Source organism: Cupressus sempervirens, chromosome 11, assembly GCF_028749045.1.
Source record: "Cupressus sempervirens isolate cs-2001-9-10 chromosome 11, ASM2874904v1, whole genome shotgun sequence".
NCBI lineage: Eukaryota > Viridiplantae > Streptophyta > Pinopsida > Cupressales > Cupressaceae > Cupressus > Cupressus sempervirens.
In genome coordinates, this window is record NC_143128.1 from 33,755,905 (window position 1) to 33,775,645 (window position 19,741).

General features: G+C 36.8%; 3 non-coding genes across 3 annotated transcripts; all 3 read right to left on the minus strand.

Moving 5' to 3' along the window:
- Positions 1 to 8,994: 8,994 nt before the first annotated feature.
- TRNAI-AAU (transfer RNA isoleucine (anticodon AAU)) lies at positions 8,995 to 9,068 on the minus strand. The gene has a single exon. It is a non-coding gene; the product is annotated as a tRNA-Ile (tRNA).
- A 183-nt stretch (positions 9,069 to 9,251) lies between these two features.
- Positions 9,252 to 9,324, minus strand: TRNAK-CUU (transfer RNA lysine (anticodon CUU)). The gene has a single exon. It is a non-coding gene; the product is annotated as a tRNA-Lys (tRNA).
- A 9,019-nt stretch (positions 9,325 to 18,343) lies between these two features.
- TRNAK-CUU (transfer RNA lysine (anticodon CUU)) lies at positions 18,344 to 18,416 on the minus strand. Its single transcript has one exon. It is a non-coding gene; the product is annotated as a tRNA-Lys (tRNA).
- Positions 18,417 to 19,741: the final 1,325 nt, after the last annotated feature.

The following is a 19,741-nucleotide window of genomic DNA, read 5'->3' on the forward strand; positions in this document are numbered from 1 at the left end:
TTAGTCACCCATTTTTGTTGCCGGTCATTAAGATCACGCTGGCTCATGAAGTATTTAATACTGTTGTGATCAGTCTTGATCACAAAACGTCCACCTACCAAATATGATCGAAATTTGGCCAATGCATGCATTATGACCAACATCTCCCGGTCATAGACAGAATAACTTTTCTCAACTCCTCGGAGCTTCCTACTCTCGAATGCAATGGGATGCTTCTCCTGCATCAATACTGCTCCAATCCCATCACCTGATGCATCACAATGAAGCTCAAAAGGCTTTGTGAAATCCGATAGAGCTAGAACTGGACATGAAGACATTACCTGTTTGAAATGCTCAAAACACCTCTGTGCTGCCCCTGTCCACACGAAGGCTCCTTTCCTGGTAAGATCTGTCAAGGGTGTAGCAATCTGTGAGAATCCCTTAACAAACCTCCTATAAAAACCACATAAACCAAAGAATCCCTTAAGCTGTGTAAGGTTTGTGGGAGTAGGCCACTCTACAATAGCTCTAATCTTTTCGGGATCAACCCGAACGCCATCTGCACTAATGATATGCCCCAGGTAAAGTAGCACAGTCATGCCAAACTCACATTTAGATTCCTTGGCATACAATGACTCTCTCTCCAAAATAGATAACACCTCCTCTAGATGATGTAAGTGCTCCTCCCAGGTCTTACTGAAGACCAAGATGTCATCAAAGAAGATCAAGACAAATCTCCTCAGCTGCTTCCTGAATACCTGGTTCATACAACTTTGAAATGTAGCAGGTGCATTGGTTAGACCAAATGGCATAACCATGAACTCAAAGTGGCCATAGTGACATTGGAAGGCTGTTTTCTCAATGTCCTTTGCTCTCATCCTGATCTGATGGTATCCGGATCGCAAATCAATTTTGGTGAAGAAGCATGCCCCATGCAACTCATCAATCAGCTCATCAATCCTAGGAATAGGATACCTGTTTTTAATTGTTTTCTTATTCAGTGCCCTGTAATCGATGCACATGCGCATCGTCCCATCCTTCTTCTTTACCAATACTACTGCTGAAGCAAAGGGGCTCTTACTGGGCTTGATATGCCCCATCTCCAACAAATCCTTAATCGCCTTCTCTATCTCATCCTTGTGTTTCTTAGGATGATGATAGGGAGTAATCATAACTGGTTTGGCTCCCTCCTCGAGCTCAATAACATGTTCCATCCCTCTGTCAGGAGGAACCCCATGAGGAATATCGCTAAATACTTTAGCGTGTCTATCAAGTATCTTCTGGACATCTAGTGGATGACTCTTTTCTTGTGGCTCTGGTGAAGTTGGCATAATGTGGCACTCTGCCGCCCACTCTATGTCATCATGACGAAAAAGTCTGTGCATTCTCCTCAAGGACACTACTCTGCAACCTCCATCTGAAAGCCCTCTAAGTACCACAGTTCTACCCTCATGCTGGAATCTCATCTCCAATTTCGCTAGATTGAGTGTGAACTCAACTAGTGAAGCCATCCATGTCATGTCGAGGATGACATCATAATCTCCCATGTCCACAACATAGAACTCATCCTCCAACTCATAGCCATCTCCAAACCTGATGCGAAGATTAGATATCTTCCAAGTGCATAATAACTTATCACCGTTAGCCATCATGACTCTAAACCCATCATGCTCCTCTGTCTGTAACCCTCTCCTGGCTACCAACTGTGCATCTATGAAGTTATGTGTAGCCCCAGTGTCAATAAGAGATATCACTTTCTGCCCTTGGATAGTACCCTTGACCTTAAATGTGATTGCCTTTTGGGCCCCTGTCAAGCGTGCCAACGATCTATCATCCTTAGGAATGTTGCTCTCCTCTATAGTGTTAACCTCATCTGAATCGGAGTGCTGATCCTCCCCTTCTGACTCTGACTCTTCTGCTGAAAAATACTCCATTTGATTTGCCTTAGCCTTGAGAGAACATTTATGAGATAAGCCCCAAGGCTCTCTACAATGGAAGCACAACTTCTTCTTTCGAAGTTCATTCAAGGTTTCATTGTCTAGTCCTTTTGATCCTTCTTTGGGTTTTCTATACTCTTTCTGAAACGATTTTTTGTCTTTGTCCTTGCGGTAGGAAGAATCTGTTGAATGGTTTTTTTCTTTGTATACTGAAGGGGCTAAATCTCGTGCCTTTTTAGTTGCTTCAGCTAACGTGAGTGGATCATGTCCCTTCACCCAACCTCGTAATGGATCAGCAAGACCATCACAAAATAACACCACCAATCTCCTAGGAGAAATATCAGTAACAAGTACAGACAAGCGCTGAAACTCGGCAATGTAAGCATCCACAGAACCTGACTGTTTTAACTGTGCTAGCTCCTTGAAATGTAACTCGAGATCCTTAGTGTCAAATCTCCCAATCAATGTTTCGGTAAATTCCTCATAGGATGTAATCTGATTATGCCCCAAAGCCACCATGCCATGATGCCACCATTCATGTGCAACGCCATCCAAGTGCATAGCCGCATATTTGATAGCCTCCTCCTCAGGCATAGGATTTAGCTGCAAGTATGTATCTACCTTCTGCACCCAAGCTCGTGCAGTCATCTTCCCTGAAGCATCATAATAAGGTAAAGAAAGTTTTCCAACTTTCTTCCTCAGCTCAAAGTTTTGATTCCTCCCCCCTGCTTTAGGCATGTGTCTCATCCTCAAGTCCATATAATCTCTAAGAGAAATATCCGCCTGAAACTCTGGTCCACTAGCCTCCCAGTCCCTCCTGAACTGATCCTGTAATTCGGTAATCTGCAGTTCGTTTACTGGTTGAACCGGATCTCTGCGTGTGAAAGTGGGTAGAAGAGGTCTCGAGCTCGCAGTCTGTGCTGGGCGTGCAACGTGTATAAAGTTATCAGCCTCATTACCATTGTTGTCGTGTCCATTATTACCATTAATGTTATTCTCAGGACCATTGTTGTTGCCTTGGCCTTCATGGTTATTGTTTCCCGCGTTGTTATTGTTTCCCTTGTTGTTATTGTTTCTGTTGTTGGCATCACCTGGATTAATATTGACACCCATCTGTCTAGCCATGAGCTGCAACATCATGTCCATTCGCCTATTCTGCTCCTGCTGCATACGCTGCCCCTGTTCTAATGTATCCAGTAACTGTCGGAACAGTACCTCCCCTTGATCTGGACCAGCATTTCTGCCTCCGCCTAATCCTGTATTCCTGTCATCTCGATCACCCATATTATTGTCCTGATCACAAAATATCTCCTCTGTGTTTGTATGGTTGGATTCAATGTCCCCCTGCACGGATGTACTAGACTGTTTGCTTTGCAAGTCTGAAATCCTATTTTGTCTTGCTCTGGTATCGCGAAAATTATAAGACCCCTGTTGCATGCTCAAACATAAATGCTTAGCCTGTGTTTTTTTTACTTACTTTTTCCCTCTATCCGGCTGTTCCAAATTCCCTATAAGACCTCCACAGGATGGCAGGACTTATAGCTCTGATACCACTGTAATGGACACCCCTGGATGTCCCATAAAACTAAACCAATTTGCTGAAATGAATTTTGTCAAACAGTTTGCATGCAACCTCTTAAAACCCCTTATAACTCTGGAAATCAAACGTTTATTTGTTTGTTGTGTTTCGTGCATGGAATTGGTATCATACAACATAAACAAGAGAGAAACAACAATATGCAAAGTGGAAATGAACTGCTGCTAATAAAATGTTATTTTCAGAATTCATAAAACCAAATACATGGCAGATTTGTCAACTCACTAATTACTTCAGCAATATTGTCATAATACTCGAGCCCATGCTTACGAATTTGCTGCTACAATACTTTGTCCTCCAATCAGTCCACTACCTTCATAATACCATTCCCTCCAAGCGGCATAAGCGTCGGACAAGTAGTGAAGAAGATATGAGCAAAATATCAAATCTGCCTGTAGCCGAAAATGCAACTAAACTGCCTGATACTAAAGCCAATAAGAAAGAATTCCAAAGGCCAAACCCCAAGGGAATGACGTCTAGAATGTTACAAGAGAGGATAGACGTCCTCAAATGCCAAGAACAAAGCTGCAACTCACACACCAATTTCTTCTCATATTCAACCTGTCTAATGAAGCCACAAATGCTTCCTTTTATTCTATTCCCACGAGTCCCCTCAACTCATATGGGCAATGTGGGATAAAAGATGTGTAATATAAAACATATATTAAAATACCCCTTATGTCTCCCTTGGGTACACATCACCATAAAATAAATATTAAAGTAACACTTTAATATTTTACAATTAAATTAGACGTTACTTTAATAAAACTTCAGGCATTAAAATGTATTAGCAATCGGACTCCGAATAATGCGAGTGATAGCTCATCGAAAAGCTCTCACCGAGGAGTATCGAATCCAATCCCCAAAATTGACCTGCACTGTGTCCTGCCGACTTACTAAAAATAGTAAGTATGCCTGAAACTGAGTAAATCAACTTCGTTTTGGCCCAAACTGGAAATGACTAGGCCAAAACACTCCAAGATCCCATTAAACCCTTCGTTAGCCCTCGGGACCATGTAGAACAAGGCTAACATGCACACACTTGGTCAACTGCTAAAATGGGGACATTACAATGAAACATCTAGAAAATACAATTGGGACTTTTATAGTGAAGAATGCCAATAATCAATTGCGAAATAAAAAGCAAGTTGAAGGAATTTTTCTTATATTGGGATATTATCATAAGAAAAGAACGGTCTAGATTAATCATTCTATGACACTGCTATCAAGATTCAATTATGTAATCTATTAGTCAAACTCGTCAACTTGTATTTCATGAGTAGTGGTTTACATGAACCCATCTCTCATGAAAATGAGTGGAACACTTAGCACTCATTGGATCTAGGTGATGCTCACAGGAATGAAGCATTGAGACTTCTCAGGAGGCCATCCATACCAGTATGACTCTAACTGGAGTGTGCTTAACTACAAAGTTTCCTCCATTATTAAACCCACTTGACTTGCAACCCCATTTACAAAACATTGACCAAGCATTATGTCTTATGAACCATTCATTATAAATCCTACTAAGCTTGTCAATTGATAAGTACATATATTTTTTAAAATTTTGATATTGCTACCATGATTCAATTGTGTAGTTTTTTAGTCAAACTTATTGACTCATATTTCATGATTAGTGATACACATGAACCCATCTATCAAAAGAATCAATGGAACACTTAGCACTCATTGTATTTAGGTGATGCTCACATGGGTGAAGCAGTGGGACTTCCTAGAGGTTGCCCATCCCAATACAACTCCACCTCGAGTGCACTTAACTACGAAGTTTCCTCCATGGTTAAACCCACTCTACTTGAAACCCCATTTGTAAAACCTTCACCAAGTATTGTGCCTTATAAACCATTCATTTGAAAGCCCCTTAAGCTCATCAATTGATGAGGAGGAGATATTTTCCACATCAAGTCAAATTGTGCTATTGTTATCATGATTCAACATTGTAGTTTTTGTGTCAAACTCATTGGCAAGTATTTCATGAGTATTGGTTCACATGAGTTTGTATCTTATGAGAAAGAATGGAACACTCAGCACTCATTAGATCTAGGTTATGCTCATAGAGCTAAAGCATCATGACTTCCGAGGAGGTCACCATCTTTGTACAATTCTAGCTTGAGCACACTTAACTATAGAGTTTCCTCCATGGTCAAACCCACTCTACTTGTAACCCCATTTGCAAAACCTTCACCGAGTATTGTGTTCAATGAAGCATTCATTAGAAAGCCCCTTAAGCTCATCAATTGATAAATATGAGAAATTTTCCACAACCAATCAAATTGTGATATTGCAATTAGGATTCAACTATGTATTTTTTGAGTCAAACTCATTGACTTGTGTTGCATGAGTAGTGGTTCACATGAACCCATTTCTCATGAGAATGAATGAAACACCTAGCACTCATTGGATCTAGGTGATTCTCACAAGGGTAAAGCACTTGGACTTCCCAAAAGGTTAGCTAGCCCAATATGACTCCAACTCAAGCACACTTAACTATGGAGATCCTCCATAATATAATTCACTATATTTGAAACCTCATTTGTAAAACCTTCATCAAGTATTGTGTCTTATGAGCCATTCATTAGAAAGCCAGTTAAGCTCATCAATTGATAAGAATGAGATATTTTCAAGAGCACCTCAAACTAATGTTATCAGGATTCAACTGCATAGGTTTTTGAGCCAAACTTTTGGTTCACATGAATCTGTCTCCCATGAGAACGAATGGAACACTTAACACTCATTGGATATAGGTTATGCTCACATGGATGAAACATTGGAACTTCCCTCATGAAACACAAGTCAATGAGTTTAACTTAGAAACTAAACAGTTCAAAGTGGCATCAATATCACAATTTAACTTGTCGATTTTGCAATTTTCTATTTATTGCAAAGCTTATCCAATTTGTTCAACTCTGGCAATCACAACTTCCCATGAGACAATCTAGCATATCTTTCATATGTATTGTTTTAGTTTTTCTCATTTCGTGTACAAACTCCCAAAACCAAATGCTTGGGTTTATAAACCAATTCAAGACCCGACCTCTGTTGCGTTTGATCTACCTTGCTAACATACGTTTCTCAAAGACTTTAAGATAGGGATGAAGGAAATCTTCAAATAACCATATGTATAGAACGTAAATGGAATGCTCTAAAAGTGCTTTCTAAGGTCTCAAAACATGTCTTTTTATCATTTCTAGTAGTGAAAGAGGTTGTTGTTGCCACCATTATCAATTTGCAATGTGAACAAAATTGTGAGGGCGTATCTACTATTTTTGGATTTGTAATAGATATAAAGAATTTTCACCAAATTCTACATTGCCTTTGTTTGTGCTTTGTCATTTCACTGCATGTTTATAGCTTTTAATCCCACCAAATCCAGATTCTGATGTAATCTTCATAGACCAATATCCTACAAGGCACATGGAACAATCATTTTAAGCATTCAAGATGTATAATCTAGAAAGATAATCAAAACAAACTAGCAATTACATCTTGGTGTGCAATGGGTACACTGAAGGTATGTGGGAAGTTGATTAGAAATGTTTTGATCTATTTTAAATTATGTTGATCTTAGTTTAAGTTAAACTATTACAAATTTTATAATGATTTATAAGACAATTGAATAATCTAATTGAATCATACCAACATAAAATTGTGTATATTCTAGTGGTGGAATTATTGTGTACTTCTAATTTTCCTTTTAATTATTAAATAAAACTAAAACATTGTCCAATCACATTGTATCTATTGAAAAGTAAAGAATCCATGGTTTCTAATGTTCTTAATTTAATCTATAGAAATAAATGAAAATAAATTAATGTTTCTGATTGGAAAGTGAAAACATTTTGAATGAGCTTGCAAACACATGGCACATTGTAAAACTTGGTCAACACTGGTAATGCGCATACAATATATTTCAAAATGACAGATACTAAAATTGCATTTATCTCTGTGTTTCTTGAGTAGTGCTTCACAAGAACTCATCTATCGTGGAGATTAATGAAACACTTAGAACTGCTCATGAGAGATGGATTATTGTGAACCACTACTCATGGAATATAGGTCAATGAGTTTTACTCAAAAAAATTACACAATGGAATCCTAATAGAAAATATCACAATTTGACTTGCTGTGAAAGATATCTCAATTTGACTTGATGTGGAAAATATCTCCTCCTTAACATATGCAAAAACAAATAAAAATCCAAATTGATTTTCCTTTTTGTTAGCAATTTGTATGTCATTTTGATTTTTAAGCAGGAATAAATATCACAGCTATAAATCATTCCACTGTAAAATGTTGCTTGAATATTGAATTCTTATCTTGTTAATTTAACTTTGTAAAATTTGTTGAATTTATCATTGATGAGACCAGGTAGCATGATGTAAGTTGAAATCCTATGTGACTACAACCACAAAACTGAAATGCAAAATATTCATACAAACTCTATGCTTACAATTTAACAATTAGATTGAAAGAGTATAATCAAAGTAACAACAAATTCTTCTATTATTTTTGCCTAATACAAATCACACATTAAATTTCAATTCTATTTCAATCTTCTCCTTTTCATTCAAATTTTCATTGGCAATACACGCAATAGCTTCTCAATTCTCTATTTCAGCCAATCTTTGACTGTTTTCTAGACCTCTCTTCCTATCTTAACTTTTTAAAACCATTAGTAAAACCCTCATTGTGTTGCTTGTCTATCTCACACACTATTTTCTCAATCCTTTTTTATGTTAGAGCTTCTTCTTATTTGCAACTCCACTCCCACGCTAAGTTTCAATCTTAAACTAAAAGTATTAAATACTCAAAGTCGACTTATTTTTTACAAGTTTAATTTCTTTCTTAATAAATGATGTTTAAAAATGACCCACCCAAACAACTTAATGCCAACCATTTTCATCCTTCAGTTATAACATTGCCCCTTCTCCTCAATATGTTAGAGACGTTTTATTATATTGTATAACCTTCATCGTTCTTACTGTCCAGGCCTGTGCCTTTAGGGTCCGTTTGGTTGTGGGAATATAAAAACGGGAATAGGAATACCTATTCTGGAATACTTATTCTTGAATAGAGAATGGGGTTATGTATCCCTATTCTTGTTTGGTTCATCCAAAATCTGAGGCGGAATACACGGACTCAAAAATCTATATTTTCTAAAATAAATAAAAATGGAATAGGAATACGTATTCCCCTTCCATCTATTTTGGTGGATTAACAAATCTTCATTTTTGGGCCAAAATTGAAATACGTATTCCGATTTTTTTCCTATTCCTATTCCGATTTGGTGCATCCAAACAGAGAATAAAATTTTTTGAAATATGTATTCCTGTTCCGCTCGTCACAAAATCACATTGGGGTAGAGTGGGAAATGTTTAACAGGTATTAAATCATCATCAGCTTCCAAAAACAAATAGCAATCCATAGTTCAATATACGAATACGAATAACGACAAACAACGAATGGCCTATGCAGGTCTCGAACCTGCGACCTTCGCGTTATTAGCACGACGCTCTAACCAACTGAGCTAATAGGCCGAGTTGAGTTTTCAACTTTAATAAATGTTCAACGAATAAGTTTCTATTTACTTAAACTCTGTGGCAATGAAGGCAAATCTGCATATATTGTCGCAGAAATCATTGTGCAAGATTAAAACGTGAAAAGGAATATCTACCAGAATGTTAAATGATGGATAATAACTCCGCAAAAACTGTTGATTGCGCCCACCGTGGGGCTCGAACCCACGACCACAAGGTTAAGAGCCTTGCGCTCTACCAACTGAGCTAGACGGGCATATATCTGTGTTTCATTCAGATTCAAACTTTCTTGCATTCATATATTCATCAAAATTCTGCAAACGACCATCATTAAATTAGATTCATTTGTTATTATCATGTCGATATACGTCTGGTTTTAATTTTAAAATAAAATATAGTATTTACTTAAAAATGTGAACCTTTTATGATTATTGCTATCTTAAGGAGAACCCGTTTATGAACTCTCCAATTTTAATAAGGCATTCCAAGTATTAAAAGATTGTTAAAGAAGATTTGAGATGAGCTGTTATTTAAGTTGTGACACTTTTAAATTAAATTTATTAATCTATGTTTCATGACTAGTAGTTCACATAACCTATCTTTTATAAGAATTCATAGAATACTTAACACTTATTACATTTATGTGATGTTCACAAGGTGAAGCATTGGTACTTCTAAGGAGGTCGCTCATCCCACAACTACTCTAGCTCTGAGTGTGCTTAATTACCATGTTTCCCTTCATAATTAAACCCACTTTTCTTGCAACCAGAAGATAAATGAAACAAATGAAATCTTTCATATGTGAAATAGTTTCATTAATAAGAATGGAAAGACCTTGATTTGGTGGTGCAAGACAAGTTTGTGGTTTCATCTTGTTTTGTGCCTATGTAGAATGCTTAGTGTTTGCATAAAAGCAAAACTTTGCTCCATTGTTTCTGCATTTTTCAACCCAGACCTATCATACATAAAATCATTTTAACAATTTCTTCTTCCATTTGAAGTTATAATACACTAAATCCGTATTCTCTCCCATATATTTCCATTTTTCAAAATCATTAATAAATTCTATGTTCATATGTGAACAGAGTGTGAGAATTTATAATTGTTTTGAGTTATGGTTGTATTTGTGTAACTATATTGAGGTCTTAAGATGGGAAAATCACAATTTAGTTTGAAAACCTCAACTCAATATTAATAGCAATTACATACTTTACCCTTTCTTTGTTCGATAGTTGTTTAGATGTTTAGATTGTGTTGGTTTGTTGTATGTTTTTAATAGTTGAGTATCTAATGCTATTCATTTGTGGTTTCAAGAAGACAAATGTGAACCTTGTTCAAAATTTTGAGAACTAAGATATTTAGACCTTGGCAAGTTCCTAGCATTTGTTTTCACTATTTATTGTTTTCTCACACTTCATTGTATTTTATTATTATTTGATTTAACCTCCCTTTATTTTATTATTATTTGATTTAACCTTTCTTTAAAATTTGGAATTGGTGATGTTTTTCCTTAGAAGAGGTTAGAAGTAAGATTGTTTAAACATCAAGCAAAGATTCGGTTCAGAAGTGTCAGTTTGTCACTTAAGGAAAAAATTGATCAATGTCATGGCAAAAATGATTAATTAAATTAACATTCACAATAGAAGAATAGTAGCAACATCTAGGTATTCGTTAAACTTGAACTTATCCCAAACTAAAGATGGTTTGACAACAATTGCCAACTTAACACATCCACAAGTGGCTTCATCAAACCATTTATCTGATAGATTTGTGATTTTAATTTTGACATTACTGTGATGTTATTTGAAAATAACGATGATTGAGTATGTGCAATGTCAAATTTTGTAGTGAAAAAGAGTAATTTGTAGATTTATGAATTCAATTCAAATATGACTGTATTTGTGAATATGGAAGATGTGTTAGTGATTTATATGCCATTTTGTTCTCTCTTTTCATCGAATGTTTATAGAGTATAGCATTAATCAATTTTGAATTGGATTGTATGTAATGTTTTAATAGATTTATGGTCTGGTCTTGCATTGTTAGTGAAAAGCTTGATTTTAGGATTCTCAGTTGAAGGCTTACCAATGCATCTGTTAAGGCAACATTCTTGGAAGTGATGAATGGACAAGTGAAATGTCCCTTTTCTGATTTTACATGATATTTCCAACCTCTAATCAGATCTTTAAAATCAAATAGCTAATATCCCAAAGATCCACCAAATTCCTCAAGAAACCCCAAATCGGGTATGCTGAAAATAGTGCTAAAAGCTTCACAACTTCACAAATTATTAATGAATCTGAAAATGGAAATTTTTACAGAACTTTCAGCAGCATAACAGCCTACAAATTGACATTTCCAGATCCGTATAGCCTTTACACAATAGCTCGAAAATGTAGGACCAAAACTATGCTCATCGGGCTCCCGAAATAGCACAAAATATGCCCAGAAACACCACAAAAACACTAATAATCTATCTCAGAAGTTTAATCACGTCCCAATATATATATATATTCAGCTCTATTTTAACATTTAAAAGTCTGATATACAGCAGCAACCCAAACTGATATGAAATACTCAACTGTAAACACCAAACTCATACAAAAACACACCCGGAAACTCACAAATCTGCACTGTTCAGCACAAAGGCATACTCTGTATGAGCATGCACATGGAATGGCTTCAAACTCCCGTCCTTAGCCTTCCTGGAAATCTGCAAACTCCCGTTCTTGGGTCTCCCTGGAAACCTGTAAACTCCTGTTCTTGGGTCTCCTTCTCCACAGGTTTGGCAGCCTCTGAAGAATAACAAAGAATGAGCAAAAATCAAGTTCTGGAATGAGCCCAAAATGCCTCCAAACCCCTTAAAAGAGGGCATAACTGTAACTCACATCCAAGAGAGGTTAATGAAACTTATTTTAATAATAATTTTCATTTATTAGTCCAACGGTTTCTAAAGATTAACCCCCTTTTTCCGAAACTTCACTTTCTTGGGCCTGCCTGCCTTAGCAAAGATTTTCTTTTTTTAATTATTTGAAAAGGGGACATGACAAGTCCTCCCCTCCCAATCATTGCTTGTCCTCAAGCAATGGCTGAACAATAAACCAATCAATCCACCTGGATCCCAAATGTAGTCATGAACTATACTACTAACAATTAACACAGGCTCCTATAATATCCTCTGCAATATGACCAAGAGGAATCCATAATCAAATTGACAATTATAGCTCAACCAAACTCCGAAATCACCACTACCACAATCAAAAATCCATGAGGCACAAACTCTTAGAACATCAGAACCCAAGTAAAGTGGACAAATCAAACTACCAACACAGTAAATACCATCAACGCATCCCACTGGCCTATATGGAATGTACAATCCAACTCTGCAACAATGGTGAACCCTCTCGAATGAAACTGTACCAAGTATGGAGAATCCACACACTGTACAACTCCTGCAGTCAACACAACTCTGCAAATCATCGGCCACTATCTCATAACCATAACTCCCATACACTGCTGATGGTGAAAAGATATTACAAGATAAAGAGTAAGAAATGGAATCCAAACCAAATTTGTCTGCCATCAACTCCTTAGCACAAGGATCAAATGCTAACTGATGTACATACCCTGCAATATAATGTTGATAAAAAAAAACCAACCTCAGTCAACAGCTCACCATGAAGAAGTGATACAACCCACTGTGACTGATCACCAGCTAAGTCAAGAGATGTCATAGCCAAAGGAGTAGAATCAATAATAACACCTGCTAAAGCATCACTCCAAAACTCCTGCTCTAAGTCATGTATTATCAACCTGTCAATTGCAGGACCTATCACCATGTCATGCCCATCACAACTCTCATCCCGAGGCATCAAACTATCCCATAACTGATGATAAGCACTAGGAACCAAAGTACATCTCTGTATCATCACCTCATCAACATGGTCATCAAAGGTAGATAGATGAGCATACCTCACAGTGTAATGCCGATAGAATGCACCAATCTCAGTCAGTGGCTTAGACTGCAATCCAGATGTAACTAACTGCAATCGATCATTAACCAAGTTGGAACTGACTACTACCTCTGAAGACATTGCGAAGGGAGTAGTATTACTAGTAGGAACCATGCCAACTATCAGCTCACCAACATCACACATGGTCTTTGATACAACATCTCTAGTCTTCATGCCATTAGTACTAGAGGTCACCACCATGTCAGGCACACCACAAAAATCTGCTACAGCACCCAACTCAATTGAACCTGACTCTAGTGGGAATGAACCTGATATGCCAATGTTAGTATCAAGGATGGATGCATCCCCATCTCCACTGTCTCTAACAATCTCGGCCATGGACATCCTCGGATCACCAAACACCACAGCTTGTGACTGTATAGAATCAGGTAAAGACTGTAGTCGCTCTAACTCCATGGTCACCTTAGCCAAATGAAACTGTGACTCCTTGAGAGCCAATTGTGTACTCTCAAGAATCTCAGAAGTCACCTCAAGCTGCTTAGTAAGATCACTCACCTCATCTTCCTTGGCCAACAATGCATCATATGGTGTACTACCCCACTCCATAAGATAATCTCTGTCGGCTACCAACTGCATATAATTCTGTCTCAAAATCCGAATAGCCTCCCATAAAGAGTGGATCTCTGTCAAGGAAAGATAACTTCCTCCCTGCTCATCACTAGTAGGAGAACCCCATCCATAAACTGTTAACAACTGACAAGCAGCATCAAAATGTTGGCAAGTGATAGCAATGTCTTGGTCACTAACTCTCAACTGATTAGACACATGATGGCACTGGCTTGACTGTCTCCTACAAACCTCCTCTGATGCACTGTCTGAAGGAGTGTCCTCAAAGTTACTAGTCTCTAGAGTATTGCCATCCATATCCTGTGAATCAAATCTAAAGCTCATATCAACATACAGAGTATCAAAAACATTAGCATTGCTGTCCAACTCCTCTATACCCAAGGAAACTAAGTCTTCAAAACTGCCCATTGCATCCTTCTGGATGTCATCAATGCCAATATGATCCTAGGACTCATCTATACACACTGCCAAATATGAAATATCATCAACACATTCCAGCAAATATGGCCGACTGGATATATGAACAAAGCCCAACATTGGTGTATAAAAACTAATACCAACATCAGACAAGATACTGGCACAAGAAAAGACAACACCATGTAATCTGCTAATTAAATCCATGATAGCACCCAAACAAACACTGCTACCAAAAAGTGTTAAAGATCTCCAGTCAACTGAATCCCAAATGCCAATATAACAATCTCGAGTCCATATCCGTAAACTAGAATCAACTGGTAACTCAAGCAAACTCCTCACCTGAGTAATATGACCAATACCAACTAACTCCACATACCTGTCATGATGAGATAATGAAGTCACACTACTATCTTTGTTCACCTTCAGCTGGTTGGACAAATCATGTGAAGTACTACCAGCCTCAACCTCATGTGATGAAGCATCTAACTGTGTCTGGTACTCTTTCTCAGCAAAGTCATGAATGCTCAATGTCTACTCATCTCTACCAGGTATCTCACCATCCTGCACAACAACATCCTCATAATCATCATCTGAACCCACTACACTGTAGTCACTGCCTGTTGTAACTATACCATCCTGAATACCTGTGGCATCACCCTTTGACGACCTGTAAACAATTGTCTCAATTTGAGTATCAAGTTGACCGTTACTATCAATCTGTGTAATATCCCTTCCCACCACCTCCTGTGGCAGAGTAGAATCTGAGACCTCTACCTGGCTATCAGCTAGTTTCTCAAACTCCTCATGCAAGTTCTTGGGAATTGTGTCATCTGTCCTGCGAGAAAATTTGCGAAATAGAAATCCAGTCAACTTATCCACCTTAGCTGGGTCAGATAACATGTCATTCATTATACGGTGGTGCTCAACCAACTGTTTAGACATGTCATGGCTTATTTTCATAAGTTTATCTTGAATGTCTAAATAACCATCATTTCTACTGTTTTGACTCTGGCTATCAATTGTCCAAGATCGTTTCCTCTGAGACTCTGTACTATACCTGTCCATTCTGGATAAAGTAGAGTGTAACCCCAATAGGATATAACTTCTTCAAACACCAAGAACTAACATGCAAATGATTAGAAGTAGCATGCAACCATAGATTTGGACATGCAACTGATTAGAAGCAACATGCAACCACCAAATTATGACATGCAAGATCTGGGTAGCTGTCAAAACTGACATGCAAGATCTGGGTAGTTGTCAAAACTGACATGCAAACTTCTACAACCACCAAATTCATCAAGAACTAACATGCAAATGATTAGAAGTAGCATGAAACCATAGATTTTGACATGAAACTAATTAGAAGCAACATGCAACCACCAAATTATGACATGCAAGATCTGGGTAGTTGTCAAAACTGACATGCAAGATCTGGGTACTTGTCAAAACTGAAATGCAAACTTCTACAACCACCAAATTCACCAAGAACTAACATGAAAATGATTTGAAGTAGCATGCAACCATAAATTTTGACATGCATCTGATTAGAAGCAACATGCAACCATAAATTATGGCATGCAAGATTTGGGTAGTTCTAAAAACTGAAATGCAAGATCTGGGTAGTTGTCAAAACTGACCTGCAACTTCTACAAACCCTCAGGCTGGCAAGATCATGGCTCTAATACCACTGAAATGTCCCTTTTCTGATTTTACATGATATTTCCAACCTCTAATCAGATCTTTAAAATCAAACAGCTAATATCCCAAAGATCCACCAAATTCCTCAAGAAACCCCAAATCGGGTATGCTGAAAATAGTGCTAAAAGCTTCACAACTTCACAAATTATTAATGAATCTGAAAATGGAAATTTTTACAGAACTTTCAGCAGCATAACAGCCTACAAATTGACATTTCCAGATCCGTATAGCCTTTACACAACAACTCGAAAATGTAGGACCAAAACTATGCTCATCGGGCTCCCAAAATAGCACAAAATATGCCCGGAAACACCACAAAAATACTAATAATCTATCTCAAAAGTTTAATCACGTCCCAATATATATATTCAGCTCTATTTTAACATTTAAAAGTCTGATATACAGCAGCAACCCAAACTGATATGAAATACTCAACTGTAAACACCAAACTCATACAAAAACACACCCGGAAACTCACAAATCTGCACTGTTCAGCACAAAGGCATACTCTGTATGAGCATGCACATGGAATGGCTTCAAACTCCCGTCCTTAGCCTTCCTGGAAACCTGCAAACTCCCGTTCTTGGGTCTCCCTGGAAACCTGCAAACTCCCGTTCTTGGGTCTCCTTCTCCACAGGTTTGGCAGCCTCTGAAGAATAACAAAGAATGAGCAAAAATCAAGTTCTGGAATGAGCCCAAAATGCCTCCAAACCCCTTAAAAGAGGGCATAACTATAACTCACGTCCAAGAGAGGTTAATAAAACTTATTTTAATAATAATTTTCATTTATTAGTCCAACGGTTTCCAAAGATTAACACCCTTTTTCCGAAACTTCACTTTCTTGGGCCTGCCTGCCTTAGCAAAGATTTTCTTTTTTTAATTATTTGAAAAGGGGACATGACAACAAGAAATATATAGAAGAATATTAGAATCATTCAATCAAATATATGTTTGCAAATATATAGTTTTTTGAAAATTGATTGTGTAGAAATTTGTATCATCAATGTTTCAGAGCACCCACAATGATCTTATTTTTTCATTCTCTTGCACTCTCCTTCATCCTAATGATGGATCACTATGTGTAATCCAAGACGTTGATAATAAAAATTTCTCTACAATCAATTTCCAAAAAATTGTTTAGAATTCTAATAGATTGTAGAAACCTAATTTCTTTAGTCAAAGATATGTTATCAGAAAGCATTTACAACCATCAAAGAAAAACATAGGTTACAAGAAATATGTAAGAATAGGACACTTTTGTTGAATGCCTCTACTGACAAGTGAACTTTTGGCAATGTTCAGTTTGTTTGTGCATTTTATGTTTGTTGTATTACTAGGATATTGTGAAAATGCATTTTTTTCTAAAGAAAATATTGGCTAGAAATATATTAATTGTATCTTTAGAATTTTTATTCAACTGCTTTGATTTTAGTCATCGATTTTGTTCGTCATTTGATGGGCTACATAATGACATGTAAATTAGACTTGTATATGTATTATGACTTTCGTCCATGGCTTCAGGTATCAAATAGTATTGAAAACTAGACACAAAGAAGAAACTCCAAAGTAATGAGAGAAAGCCATAGAGAAGATAAGCCATGGAGAAACCCAAAATGGGCTCTGCTGAACACAAGCCCAGTCTATTAATTTATAGACAAATACATAATAAATGTTGTTTACACTGTAGTAGAAAGTTAGCTGAAATAATTATAAGGAGCAATTGAGATGGATGGTGATTGACTGGTTGGTTTGTATTGGACACATGTAGAAATTTCTCCTTGCTCTGTGGTGGGCGGCTGGTCTGTGCCGACCATATCTAAGATAATTAATTTATGTCAACAAATAGGAATTTGTTCTCAGCACTTGGAAAAGCAGTGTGGTTAACAATATGTGTTTTTAACATGCAGATATTACTTCAAGTAAGAGGATTGTTTGAAAAGTTCTGCAAGGAGGAATTTTTCCACATTTCTAAGCCAAAATAATTTTGAGACGAGCTACTTTATCTATTTTTACAAATGAAGCGGAAATGCAGTAATCGAGTAATTCACCATCTTTTATTTTGCCCAATTATACAGCACTTGGGAACTTCACAAATTAACTTGTAAATCTTTTATCCCGCAAGACACATTGCAATCATTTTAAGGACATTCAAGATGCATCATCTCGAAAGATAATCAAAATAAAAAGAAAGTGGATAACCATTATACTTGGCTTTTCGATTTATTCTGCAGTATTTCAATAGCACTCTATGAGACATTAATGATACAACTGAAAACTTCAATAGTGACAGCAGAAGACTTATGATCCGCCATAGGTACAACTCATAGCTTCAGTATAACTGAAGACAATCAAAACTAATACAAGCACATGGCCTATGCGGTCTCGAACCTGCGACCTTTGCTATTCTTTAATATAGAAATTCGGTAAACTCTGCGGCAAAGAAGCGCAAATTTGGGTAAACTATCTTAGAAATCTTTGTGCAAGATTAAAAAGTGAAAAGGAAAATCTGCCAAAATGCTCAATGATGGAAAACAACACCGCATAAAACGCTGATCTCGCCCACCGTGGGGCTCGAACCCACGACCACAAGGTTAAGAGCCTTGCGCTCTACCAACTGAGCTAGACGGGCAGATGATTCATATACAGATCCAAAACTTTATCTTGCTTCCTTTCATATGGAATGTTCATATAAAATTTTACAAAAAGACCATTAGTAAATTAGATCTATCTGTCGTTATCATGTGGATACACGTCCACTTTTAATTTTAAATTAAAATATATTATTTATTACAAAATGTAGCCTTTCCTGATTATTGTTATAGAATCTTTATATGTTCTCTCTAATTTTAATACAACATTTCAAATATGGTAAAAAAGTTAAAGAAGAATTGAGATTGCTGTTGGAAAAAGAGGGGTAAAAATTTATTAAGACAGAAAGAAATACAATAAGGAGCTCTATCTTGAGCAACAAGTTTATCAAATTCTTGCACCATCTCAAAGGGAAGTTGCCCGCTATCCATAATATTTTAGTCTGGAGCATGATTAGAAGCCCATTTGGCTAAACAATCAGCAGCTTTGTTATCAAAGCTAATGATAAATGATTCTACGAAGTCAGAGAAAAAGAGATGAGTTGTTGTTTGCAAAGTACCAGTGGATGTGTGATGTTAAGGAGATTTGAGAGTAAGATGAATGATTATCATAAAGTTGTGACTTTTTTAGTCAAATTTATTAATCTATATTTCATGAGTGTTCACACAATCTATCTTTTATGAAATGAATGACTTAACACTTATTGCATCTATGTGATGTTCAGAGAGGTGAAGTATTGGTACTTCTAAGGAGGTCACCCATCCCAGTATTACTCTAGCTCAAGTGTGTCTAATTACCAAGTTTTCTTTATGGTTAAACTCATTTTCCTTGGAACAAGCTGATAAATTGAACAAATGAGACATTTCCTATGTGAATTAGTTTCTTTAATGAGAATGGAAAAACCCTAATGCCAAGTTTGTGGTTTCATCTTGTTTTGTGCCTATGTAGAATGCTTGAAGTTGGCACAAAAGAAGAACTTTGTTGCATTGTTTCTAAATTTTCCAACCTAAACCTATCATTTATAAAATTATTTTAACAATTTCTTCTTCCATTTAGAATTATAATACATTAAACTTGTATTCTCTCCCATTATTTTCCATTTTTCAAAGTCGTTAATAGATTCTATATTCATACCTGAACACAATGTGAGAATTTATAATTGTTTAGGTTATGGTTGTGTTTGTGTAACCATATTGAGGTCTTAAGATGGGAAAACGACAATTTACTCTTGTACATTCCTAGGTAGTTGGAAGTATTCCTATTGGCTTTTGTCATTGGCCCGCATTTTGATTTAGCTAATAATTTTGTTCTGATATTCTTTTTAATAGTGTGTTGGTTTGGTCGGTCTAGGTTTTTAATAGTTGA